The 11912-nt window shown below is 38.9% G+C and overlaps 1 long non-coding RNA gene across 1 annotated transcript in view; it reads left to right on the top strand.

The window, feature by feature from the left end:
- The window catches only part of LOC144371774 (uncharacterized), a 201767-nt gene that overhangs the window by 24144 nt on the left and 165711 nt on the right, over nt 1–11912 (top strand). The gene's annotated exons all lie outside the window — the stretch shown is intronic.

Genomic DNA, 11912 nt, shown 5'->3' with positions numbered 1-11912 from the left:
TTACAATACAAACATTTTAAAAGCTCACAAAGAAACAAACAGAAATCAGCAGATATAATAAGTAGAAGGATCTAGAGCCCCCCCCCACCAGAAATAATAGGTATTGTGGTTTGGATATGAAGTACCCCCCAAAAGCACCTGTGTTAATGCAGGAATGTTAAAAGGTGATTAAATGATTAGATTATAAGATCGTAACAATCAGTAGATTGATCCATTTGATCGATTCATAATTTGAATGGACTGAGTGGTAACTGTAGGCAGGTGGGCATGGCTGGAGGAGGTGGGCCACGGAGGCTGTGCCTTGGGGATTATATATTTTGTCCCAGGCGTACACCCTCTCTCTGCTTCCTGACTGCCTTGACCTGAGTAGCCGTCTCGTCCCGTGCCCTTTCACCATGATTTTCTGACATCCCTTGGACCCAGACCAATAAAATCAGCCAAACATGGACTGAGACCTCTGAAACCAGAAGCCCACACCAACTTCCTCCTCTAAGTTGTTCTTGTCAGGTATATGGGTCACAGTGAGGGGAAGCTGACTTTACTAGGATAAAATTCAAAGAGAATCTAAAATCGCTGTAGTTTAAACAATTAGAAAGCTGAAAGGATTGAAATTCTAAGCAAAGAATAGGCAACATGACAAAAGAAAAAGATTAGGAAAAAGAAGAACTGTAGAGATTTAAAAGCAGCCGGTGACCAGAGTGGCACCTACCTGTAACCGCAGCCATCCAGGGAGGCAGAGGCAGGAGGATCACAAGTTCAAAAACAGACTCAGCAAGTGAGTGAGGCCCTGTCTGAAAAAATAAAAAGGGCTAGGAATGTGGCTCCGTGGTTAAGCAGCCCTGGGGTTAGTACCCAGAACCAAAAACAAGCAAGAACTAGAAAGACATTCCATAGATGAATTGGAAAGCAGATTAGATGGAGCTAAAAAGGAGAAGGAATAGAATAAAATAGATGTAAGGAAATTTTCTCAAATGCTTTGAATGGAGTGACACAAAGATTAAAAATATTTAAACAAGAGACCTGGAAGATAAAATGTTGAATGGCTGTGATCATAGTAGGCTACTTTTTGCCCAAGAAAGAGGAAAAGAAGTCTAAATATGGACTTGTATTTCATTTCCATAACAAATTCAAAAAATTTACCAGAAATAAGTGGATTAAAAAGTAGGGGCTGGGGTTGTAGCTGAGCGATAGGGCACTCACCTAGCAAGTGCAAGGCCCTGGGTTCGATCCTCAGCACCACATAAATAAATAAAGGTCCATTGACAACTAAAACAATAAAAAAATAAATACATAAAATAAAAAAGTAGTACATCCATTTGAATGTGCCCGTGGTGGGGAAATGGTAGACAGGGGCAGGGAGGGACTGAGGCCTGAACTACTGTACATATTTTGTATGGTTTAATTGACAAAATATCTGTGAGTCTGGGTCCTCTGAGAAGCAGAAGCCAAGATGGAGGTGGACATTCAGGGACTGACAGGGAGATGCTGCTGAGGGGGGAAAGGGAGGGAGACCCAGGAGTTGGAGGGCTTGCTGCAGAGGGGGGTTGCCTACGCACAGATGCCAAATGCAGCACAGTTCTGCAAGGTCGGGCCGGCCCGTGAGGCAACCTCAAGCCCTAGCAGCCCCTTGGAGGAGTCACACATCGTGCAGAAGTGGGTCGGCCTTGGGATCCCGGCCCAGCTGAGTCAGCAGCTGAGAGCAGCCTTTGTGGAGCGTGGCCTCCATGCTAACGCTGCTGCCTGCTGCCGCCTAGATTCCCAGAGCCGCGCTGAGGCCATCTGTCAGTGGCGCTCCCTGTAGCAAAAGATCTGCGTGGCAGGTTCTCATAGGCGCCACTCCATTGCACCGAATTTTGCTTTGAAACAAAGGCCCAATAAAGACATTTTCCGGACAAAGACTGAAGGAGCCTAGCACTCAGACACTGTCATCCTAAGGACCTCTAAAGCAGTCACTGTATTTTGAATCCTGAAGGACAGTATAGGATATGAGAAGCCATGCTAGCAAACAAATTGAGGAATATATGGGAAAGAAATGGGTAAATATGCAGATAAATCTAGAGTTAAATCTAGATTTAGATTTAGATAAATCTAATAAATAAATAGATTTAAATCTCTTTAGATAAATTTGTTTAAATTTAGCTATTTATCTAGATTTAAATCTGGATTTAGATAAATCTATAGTTGGTTTTGTTTTGTTTTTGGTACCAGGGATTGAACTCAGGGGCACTCGACCACTGAGCCCCATCCCCAGCCCTATTTTGTATTTTATTTAGAGACAGGGTCTCACTGAGTTGCTTAGCAAGGGGCTTTTGCTGAGGCTGGCTTTGAACTCACAATCCTCCTGTCTCAGCCTCCGGAGCTGCTGGGATGACAGGCGTGCACCACCACGCCCAGCCCAATAAAACTATAGTTTTGACTACAAAAATAATAAATGACAATAATGATTAATTAAGGTAGAAATAAAATATTATCAATAACCTGTAAAACTGAGAGGGAAAATTGGAGGTCAAATATTTTAAGACCCATGAATCTGTGAGAGGATGATAAAGATCTGGATTGGCTTCTGGCTTCAAGCCAAGTATCTTAAAAATTTAAGATAAACACTTAAAAGGAAAAAAGAAAGAAAGAAAGAAAGAAACAGAGATAACAAGAGTACAGACCAGAAGAAGGAAAGGAAGGAAAGAGTAAAATGCAGTCAATTCACTTGTTTGAATGAAATGAGGGGGGATGAGAAAGAAAAGGGACAGGAAATAGAAAGCACAAATTATAAGCTGGGAGTGGTGGTGCACCCCTGTCATCACAGCAGCTGGGGAGACTGAGGCAGGAGGAACACAAGTTCAAAGCCAGTCTCAGGAACTTAGTGAGGCCCTAAGCAACTCAATGAGATCCTGTCTCTAAATAAAATACAAAATAGGGCTGGGGATGGGGCTCAGTGGTCAAGTGCTTCTGAGTTCAATCCCTGGTACCAAAGAAAGAAAAAGAAATTGCCTATGGTAGTAGAAATAAATTCTAATTTATCAGTAATCATAAATAGACATTATTGGATAACTAAGGTTATCCTCCTTGTAAAGAAACTGAATGAATTATGATCAATTCCTTTAATTCTTCCTTGAAATTGTGTGTCATTTAGGATTGTTATACTTTCTTTTACTTTAAAAAAAATTTTTAGTTGTAGATGGACACATACTTTTATTTATTTATTTTGTGTGTTGCTGAGAATCAAACCTAGTGCCTCATATGTGCTAGACAAGTGCTCCACTACTGAGCCTCAGCCCCAGCCCCTTGTTATACTTTCTTGAAGAAGTTACCCTATTATGGTTGTGAAATGTTCCCCTTTATCTCTGAAAATACTTTTTCTTGAAATTTATTTTATATTAATAGCTCCACTTCAGATTTCTCATGCTTACTTTCCTCATCTTTTGCTTTTAACTTATTGGTGTATTGATATTTAAAGTGTGACATATTGGGCTGGGCTTGTGACTCAATGGTAGAGTGCTTGCCTAGCATGAATGAAGCATTGGGTTCGATTCTCAGCACCGCATATAGTCCATTGACAACTAAAAAAAATTTTTTTTAAATAAAAAAGAAAGTGTGATATGTGTATAGAACAGATTTGTTTTATTGTTTGTTAAAACCTTTTTATTTTGCAAGTAAAAATTCTCTCATCAGTTAAAAAAAGGAATTGTGTGTGTGTGTGTGTGTATACATGTATGCTTTTAGTATGCAGTCGTCCTCTTAAGGTATTGTAGACAAGTTTATGTTTTTGTTCATTTATGAAATTGGTTTATTATTGAGTTTATAAGAGTTCTTTGTATATTCTGGATGTATAAGTCATTTATCTAAATGTGTTATTTTTAAATATTTTCTTCCAGTTTTTGACTTTTTAGTTTCCTAGTAGTGTCACTTGAAATTCAAAAGCTTTAAATATTAATGACCCGCATTTATTAACTTCTTTTATGAACATGCTTTTGAGATTGTATCTAAGGAATCTTTTCCTGAGGTCATTAAGATTTTCTCCTGTTTTTTTCTGTTTGTTTTATTGTTGAAGTGTGTTTGTTTTGCAGCACTGGGGATTGAACCCAGGGGTGCTTTACTATGGAACCACACCACTAGCCCTTGTTTTTGTTTTGTTTTGTTTTGTTTTGTTTTTTGGTACTGGGGATTGAACTCGGGGGCACTTGACCACTGAGCCAAATCTCCAGCCCTATTTTTTGTGTGTGTGTGGTGCTGGGGATTGAACCAGGGCCTTGTGCGTGCAAGGCAAGCACTCTACCATCTGAGCTAGATCCCCAGCCCTATTTTGTATTGTCTCACTGAGTTGCTTAGCACCTTACCCTTGCTGAGGCTGGCTTTGAACTTGTGATCCTCCTGCCTCAGCCTCCTGAATTACTGGGATCATTGACATGCACCACCATGCCCTGCTGGTTTTCTCCTGTTTTTTAAATTTTTCAGTTGACGAATAATAATTGTATGTATTTATGGAAAATACAATGTGATATTTGATATGTGCTTATATTATGGAATGATTAAGTCAACGGAAGTAAACATCTTGAGACAAATTAAAATGGAAACATAACACACCAAAACTTATGGGATGAAGAAAGAAAAGCTCTAAGAGGGAAGTTTAGAACAATAGCTACATCAAAAAACAAGAGAGATCTCAAATTTAAAACCTAACATTATACCTCAAAAAGCCAGCAAGAGAGCAAACCAAGCCCAAAGTCAATGCAAGGAAGGAAATGATAAAGATTAGAGCAGAAGTAAATGAAATAGAGACTACAAAGATGATAGAAAAGATCAACAAAGAGCTGGGCATGATGGCTCAGGCCTATCATTCCAGCCACTTGGGAAATTGATGCCGAAGATCCCAAGTTCAAGGCCAGACTCAGCAATTTAGCAAGGCCCTAAGCAACTTAGCAAGAAACTGTCTCAAAAATAGAAGAACTGGGGATGTGGTTGAGTGGTTAAATACCCCTAAGTTTGATCCCTGTTACCAGAAAGGGGGAAAAAAAACAAAAACAAAACTAAGTGTTGGTTTTCTTAAAAGAGACATCATCAACAAATTTTTTAGCAAGACTAAGAAAAAAAAAGACACAAATTCAGAAATGAAAGAGGAGACATGACGGCTGATACTACAGAAATATAAAGGAGCCTAAATGACTGCTAAGAACAATTATACAAGAACAAATTGGGTACCCTAGAAGAAATAGATCAATTCCTAGGAATATATAACCTGCCAAGTGAACCATGCAGAAACAAAATCTGAACAGACCATAATTACTACTAGATTGAATCAGTAAGCAAAAACCTCCCCACAAAGCGTCTGCTATGGGATGCAGGCTGGCAAATGTGACCCAGTGACGACACATGGGCAATTCCCTGTGCCTTTGGGGGTTGCTCCCAAACTGCCTCTGAGGTCTGAAATCGCGCTTCTCCTTTGAGAATCCATGGAATATAGAGTCCGGCAAACTTGTCCTCGTAGTGTAGCTAAGGAAGTCTCTCTGTGAGTCCCTGCGCAAACAGTAGCAATCTGCAGGGGACTGGAGCTGAGTTACAGGATAACTTTCTGATCCACTACCCAGACTGATGTTGGCTAGCCTGTCTGCCAAGGTACTCATTCGCCCGATTCCTCCAGTACCCCTTGATGAATGGTTTTCATAGAATGGTTCAAGGCCAAAAGAGTTACAACCAAGCGCTTTGGGGAATGAGTCCATTTCTGGATCTGAGGCTATAGGATAGTGACCAGCTAGTGTGACACCTAGGTGTGGGTCTGCACTTTCAAAATGACTCTCCTGCCCTTGGATTTCACTCTGGTTTCACAGCGTCCTAAGTGAATTCCAAGACTTCCCCCAAACACTTCAGTTCATAGATAGGTACAGAAATCTCCTCATGGGGGGGCAGGGGGTGTATAAGCAGAAGAACTTCTATTCTTGCTCTGTTTTTTGTTACAAGTTTTATAGATTTAGATTGTACATTTAGGCCTCTGATCGACTTTAAGTTCATTTTCAGGTATGATGTGCATTCAGATATTTAATTTTTCCAATACTATTTGTTAAAAAGTCTATCTGTCCTTTCCCCATTGAAAAGCCTTGGCACTTTTGTCAAAAATGGGCCATAAACATAATAGTTTACTTCTAGATTTTCAATTCTGTTCCACTGATCTGTATGTCTATGTCAGTACTAAACTGTATTGATAAATGAGCACTATAATAAGTTTTGAAATTGAGAAGTGAAAGTTCTTCAACTCTGTTCTTCATTTTCAGGATTGTTTTGGATATACTAAGTGGTTGAGGCGGGCCTCAAACTTGTGATCCTCCTGTCTCAGCTTCCCAAACCGCTGGGATTACAGGCATGCACCATTGCAATGTGGCTCTTTATCCTCAAAGGATGCTTTGGCTGATTGGTTCCAAGAGCTCATATGACCCAGACTGTTTGTGTCCTCTTGTGACTTTGTGTGTGTGTGTGTGTGTGTGTGTGTGTGTGTGTGTGTGTGTGTGTGTGTGTGGTGCTGGGGATTGAACCCAGGGCCTTGTGCATGTGAGGCAAGCACTCTACCAACTGAGCTATGTCCCCAGCCTTCTTTTCTGCCTTTTTTCAGACTGAGGTCATTGGAGTGTTAAACCCCTTACACTATTAGCTCCTGTTCTTACTTTGGCTTTCTGAGCTTTCTGTAACTACCCATTGGTTATTTTGTTGTTCCCAGGTCAGTGAGATGCCCTCTTGCTTCTCTGAGTTCTTTCTGCATATATGCTGAGATTGCAGGTCTTGGAGCTATCACTTTATTGTCCAACTGACTTGTACTTTATTTTATTTATTTATTTAGGTACAAGAGATTGAACTCAGGGGCACTCAACCACTGAGCCCCATCCCCAGCCCTATTTTGTATTTTATTTAGAGACAGGGTCTCACTGAGTTGCTTAGGGCCTCACCATTGCTGAGGCTGGCTTTGAACTGGCAATCCTCCTGCCTCAGCCTCCTGAGCTGCTGAGATTACCATGCACCACCATGCCCTGCTATATTTTATTTTTTTGAGAGGGATAATTTATCATCTAGTTTTGTTGTGCAGATACCTCCTACTTTAAAAGAAACCTGGCAGTTGAATAACTTGAACATGAAACTGGGAGACCAAAGAGCAAAAGTGAAATATGTCAACTTCTGGTACTATGACTCTCTCTCTCTCTCTCTCCCTCTCTTTCTGTGTGTGTGTGTGTGTAAGAGAAAATCCCTTTTCTTGGATCACATCCTCTGTGTACCAGGTGGCAGAAATAATTGCGAATGAACGGGGAGTACACAAACAACAAAAAGGTGACTCTCTTCACCTCTCCTCCTCCCACGACTACTTTGACTTGCTAATTTAAAAAATTAATGAAAACTAAGTTACATTGAGGAACCTGGAATCATATTGCAGGCAGGTCGTTACAGGTGGGGAAGAGAGGAGATTACTGAGCCGACTCACTGATGTTGCAACAGATGTAATCTGAAGCTTTCAAATAAAGATGTTTGAGGTTCTTATCATCAGGGATAATGACACCTGTTATTATACTGCATATTTTTGTCCTAGGAGAGAGACCTGGAAAGTAGGTTTTACTCAAAACTGCTACCAGTAGACAAATAAAATAAGTGAATGATTATACCTAGGTGCATGTGTTTCTCAAAAAACAAATAACGTCTAACAAATGTGAAACCAGTCCCAGTAATCTACAGGCTTTAGGGGAATCCTGATAAGCCAAATAACTAACTGAGCCTTAAGATGATTTATAAGAAGGTAAATATATAGATTCAATTTTAAAAATAAACATTTTAAAATCTGGCATGCTCTGCGATTAGAATTCTCGTGACCAAAGTAAGGAATTTCCATTTTAAAAAGTAAAATGTTGGTCTTGTGGATATTTCAAACCCTCCTCCACACACACTATTCTTATCCCAAGATTTTTATTTCAGCCATCATGTAACATTTCTCCACAAATAACTTTATGCTTTTGTCTTTAAATCTCCAAATGCTTAAAATGGTGAATTTTTAACCTTAAAAAAGATTTCTCATACACTTAGTAATTTAAGGTGTCCAAATGTGGGAGTGTAACACCCAATTCATGAGCTGAGAGTAACTTTTAAAAAAACTATAAATAATCAAAAGCATAAGGATTGACAAGAAGCATTTGTCTTGAATGCTGAGCCTCCATAATAAAAAGTAGAGGTTATTCTTCTCTATTCATTATATTTTATTTAGAATGCACAGGAAACACATGCTTACAAAACATTTTTAATGTACACACCTTAAAAAACAAATCTTAATTTTTATATATAGTAAATATACATATTTAGTTGTAGATGGACACGATACCTATGTTTTATTCATTTTATGTGGTGCTGAGGATCAAACCCAGTGCCTCACACATGCTAGACAAGTGCTCTACCACTGAGCCACAACCCCAGCCCCCAAATCTTGATATTTAAATCAACCAAGTTTTAAATATTTCTCTGACCACCTCATATATTCCAGGTAAGTATCATAATATGTGGATATGCTTTAAAATTATGGGAAGATTAATTAGAAATTTAACTCAGGAATGTTGACAATATATTGCAGAGTGATGATGTCCAAATAACTTGAAAATCCAACTTAATAGACAACTGCCTTACAAACACCAACAAGCAGTACCCGTCTTTGAGGAACATAGCTGCTAGTTCCAGAAGCTTCCTCTACTCTTTCTCCATCCTACCAACACAATTTGTACATGGGGTCAACCAAGAGAGATTTATAACAAGCAGAGCTTGATGAATACAGCTATGTCTAATAATCTCTCTAAGAAATACTTATTTCCCTTGAGTCTATGCAAAGTTGAGATAACACTGAAAAGGAGATTACAGTAAAAGATTAGATTTCCTGGATATTAAGCAGTCTTCCAGTTTTTAGAGCCAGGAGTAGGAGCAAACGTAAATAAAGCAAGAAGGGAAAGCGATCATAAAAGGATTGCTGAGAGGAATAAGAAATATACATACCCAATAAGAAAACAAACCAAGCCCTGCCTTCTCAAGATTTACTCCCTGAAGCAGGAGAACCCCACATTCACAACTCCTATCAACACATGGAATGGGGATCCGGTGGACAATATTATCTTTCATTATTTAGAATTATACTTACCGATAGTATTAAAAGTCGGTGATTGAAGGATGTGGAAGAAATAGCTTGTCAAAAGCATTTCCCTGGTAAGTACCATTATAATCCTTAAAGCATAATATTCAGCCAACAGTTCCATATTGAAATGCAATTAAAGTAAGCCACATGATTCATTGAAAATACTTACTGAGTACCTGCTATAAGCCAAGGATGGTTCTAAACACCGAGACAAAACAGGAAAGAAAACAGGTAAAAATTCCTACCTGCAGCAGTTACCTTATGTAATTTACTTATTTATCTGGTTTGTTGATTGATTGTTATCTATCTCATCCCACTAGAATGCAAGTCCTGTGCAGGCATGGGCTTTATTTTTCATTTGCTTATGCATCACATACTGTTACCAGGCACATAGTAAATGCTCAATAAATGTTTGCTGCATGAACATATTTTTATGGCATAAAGAACAAAAATGTCTGTTGCATAAGTACAAGCACTTAGTTTGCAGTGTGTGCCAGCATTGGGGACAATGACAAGATATAGTGCATAAAGAAATACGGAGAGAAATGCCAACTAACCATTGGCATAACACCACCCTGAGGGAACACAGAAGCAAATTGTCATTGTATGCTTCATGTTTTATGTGGTTTTTGAAGTGCCTTTGTACCTAGAGTATAATATAGAGAAAGATTTCTGTTACATGTGTTTACCTGAAGCATGTATGTGATAGAGTCTGTAGAACCACCTAGATTTTTTACAGGGCTCACCAGAGCAGGAATTCTGATATTAAGCCATATGATTTTTTAAAGCATCCTCAGCACTGAGGTTCACATGCTCACCACTGTGAGAATCACTACTAAAGATTTTATGTTTTTAATTTCTTAAAGACTGTTTTAAGGAAGCATTAAAATTGTATTCATTTGGCCAGACCAGAGAAATCAGTTTTCTCAATATTTTTTATACAACATGTTGAGTATTCTCTTATTCTCTGACAAGTCCTTAAGTCCTGGGGAAAAGTGAAGCCGTTGTGACACAGTGACTCTCTTTTCCAGGACATTCAACTAACCATCACATTCTCTTCTCCAGATTGGAAAACTTGAGAAAGGGCATATTCTCTACAAACACGAGTTCCAATTCCCAATGCTTACAAGGGTGATTTATTCGAAAACAATACAGACTGAATTGCTATTTAAAGTCAGGAACTCATACTGCTTTGTGCTTAAATGTGCACTGCTCTGCTAATAAGCTGGACATTCTCATGATGAATAAATACATTTTTCTCTTTGTAACAGAGAACAATTAACACATGCCTTTCCTGTCCTCAAAGACACAATTGTTACCATCCTAACCTGATAAGTTACAACTGAATTCATTATCTCAGTCACACAAGGCAAGGGATCCACTACAGGAAACAACTTTTTTTTTTTTTTTTGTAGTTGTAGATGGACAGAATACCTTTATTTTATTTGTTTTTAAAATTTTTTTAATTTTTATGTGATGCTGAGGATCGAACCCAGTTCCTCATAGCATGCTAGGCGAGCTCTCTGCCACTAAACTACAGGCCTAGCCTAGAAGCTGCATATTTTAAAAGATTTCTTGACTTTTGTATCTTAGGGGAAAAGCAATCATTGATCTTGCTTGTGACAGATGAACTGATCCAATAGGTTATCAATTTTTTCCCCTTCTAATTCACATACAATATATATATATATATTTAAATCTTTTCGTTGTTGATGGACCTTTATTTTTTTAAATATTTATTTTTTTTTAGTTATAGGTGACACAATACATTTTATATTTATGTGGTGCTGAGGATCGAACTCAGTGCCCCACGCATGCTAGGCAAGTGCCCCACGCATGCTAGGCAAGTGCCCTACCTCTGAGCCACAACCCCAGGCTCACATACAATATTATGGACACTTTTGTGTGCATACACTTCTGTGAATTTTACCACATTCTTAAATGCCTGTAGCCACACCGTAGCACAGAGGACAGTGACAACACCCCCCCACACCATCCCCATCCCCCCACACCTCTGTCCTTGTAGCCCGGTTTGGCAAACTACTTCTGAGTCAAATCTTGTGTGTGGCCTGTTTTTTAGGGCCCAGAAGCTAGGAATGGCTTTTACATTTTAAAAGAATTATGAAAAGAACAAAAGAAACAAAAATATGGGATAAAAACCATATGTGGTCCACAGAGCCTAAAATATTTACTATCTGGCCCTCTATAGAAAAAGTTTGCTGATACTTGCTTTAGAATCTCATCCTCTCCCTGACCTCTAACTCCTAGAAACCACCAGTCTGTTCTCTCATAATAGTTTTGTCTTTTAGAAAATTTTATATAAATGGAATCATACAGGATATAGCTTTTTGAGACTTTTGAGCACTATGCCTTTGAAGTTCATCCATGTTGTTGCATGTATCAATAGTCTTTTGTTTTGGTTGTCCAAATAGAATTTCATTGTATGGATGTCTTACCATTTGTTAATACATTCACCAATTTAGGGTTATAAATAGACAGATAAAGAGATAGATAGATAGATACACTTTTTTTTATTGTTGTTGTTTTTTGTTTGTTTGTTTGTTTTGTTTTTTTGGTACCAGGGATTGAACCCAGGGTGCTCAACCACTGAGCCCCATCCCCAGCCCTTTTTTATATTTTATTTAGAGACAGGGTCTCATTGAGTTGCTTGGCATCTCACTAAATTGCTGAGGCTGACTTTGAACTCAGGATCTTCCTGCCTCAGCCTCCCAAAGTGCTGGGATTACAGGTGTGAGCCACCACACCCAGCTCAGGG

The sequence above is a fragment of the Ictidomys tridecemlineatus genome, chromosome X (assembly GCF_052094955.1).
Source record: "Ictidomys tridecemlineatus isolate mIctTri1 chromosome X, mIctTri1.hap1, whole genome shotgun sequence".
NCBI lineage: Eukaryota > Metazoa > Chordata > Mammalia > Rodentia > Sciuridae > Ictidomys > Ictidomys tridecemlineatus.
Note: the sequence above shows the minus strand (reverse complement) of the source record. Positions and strands in the feature narration are given on the sequence as shown.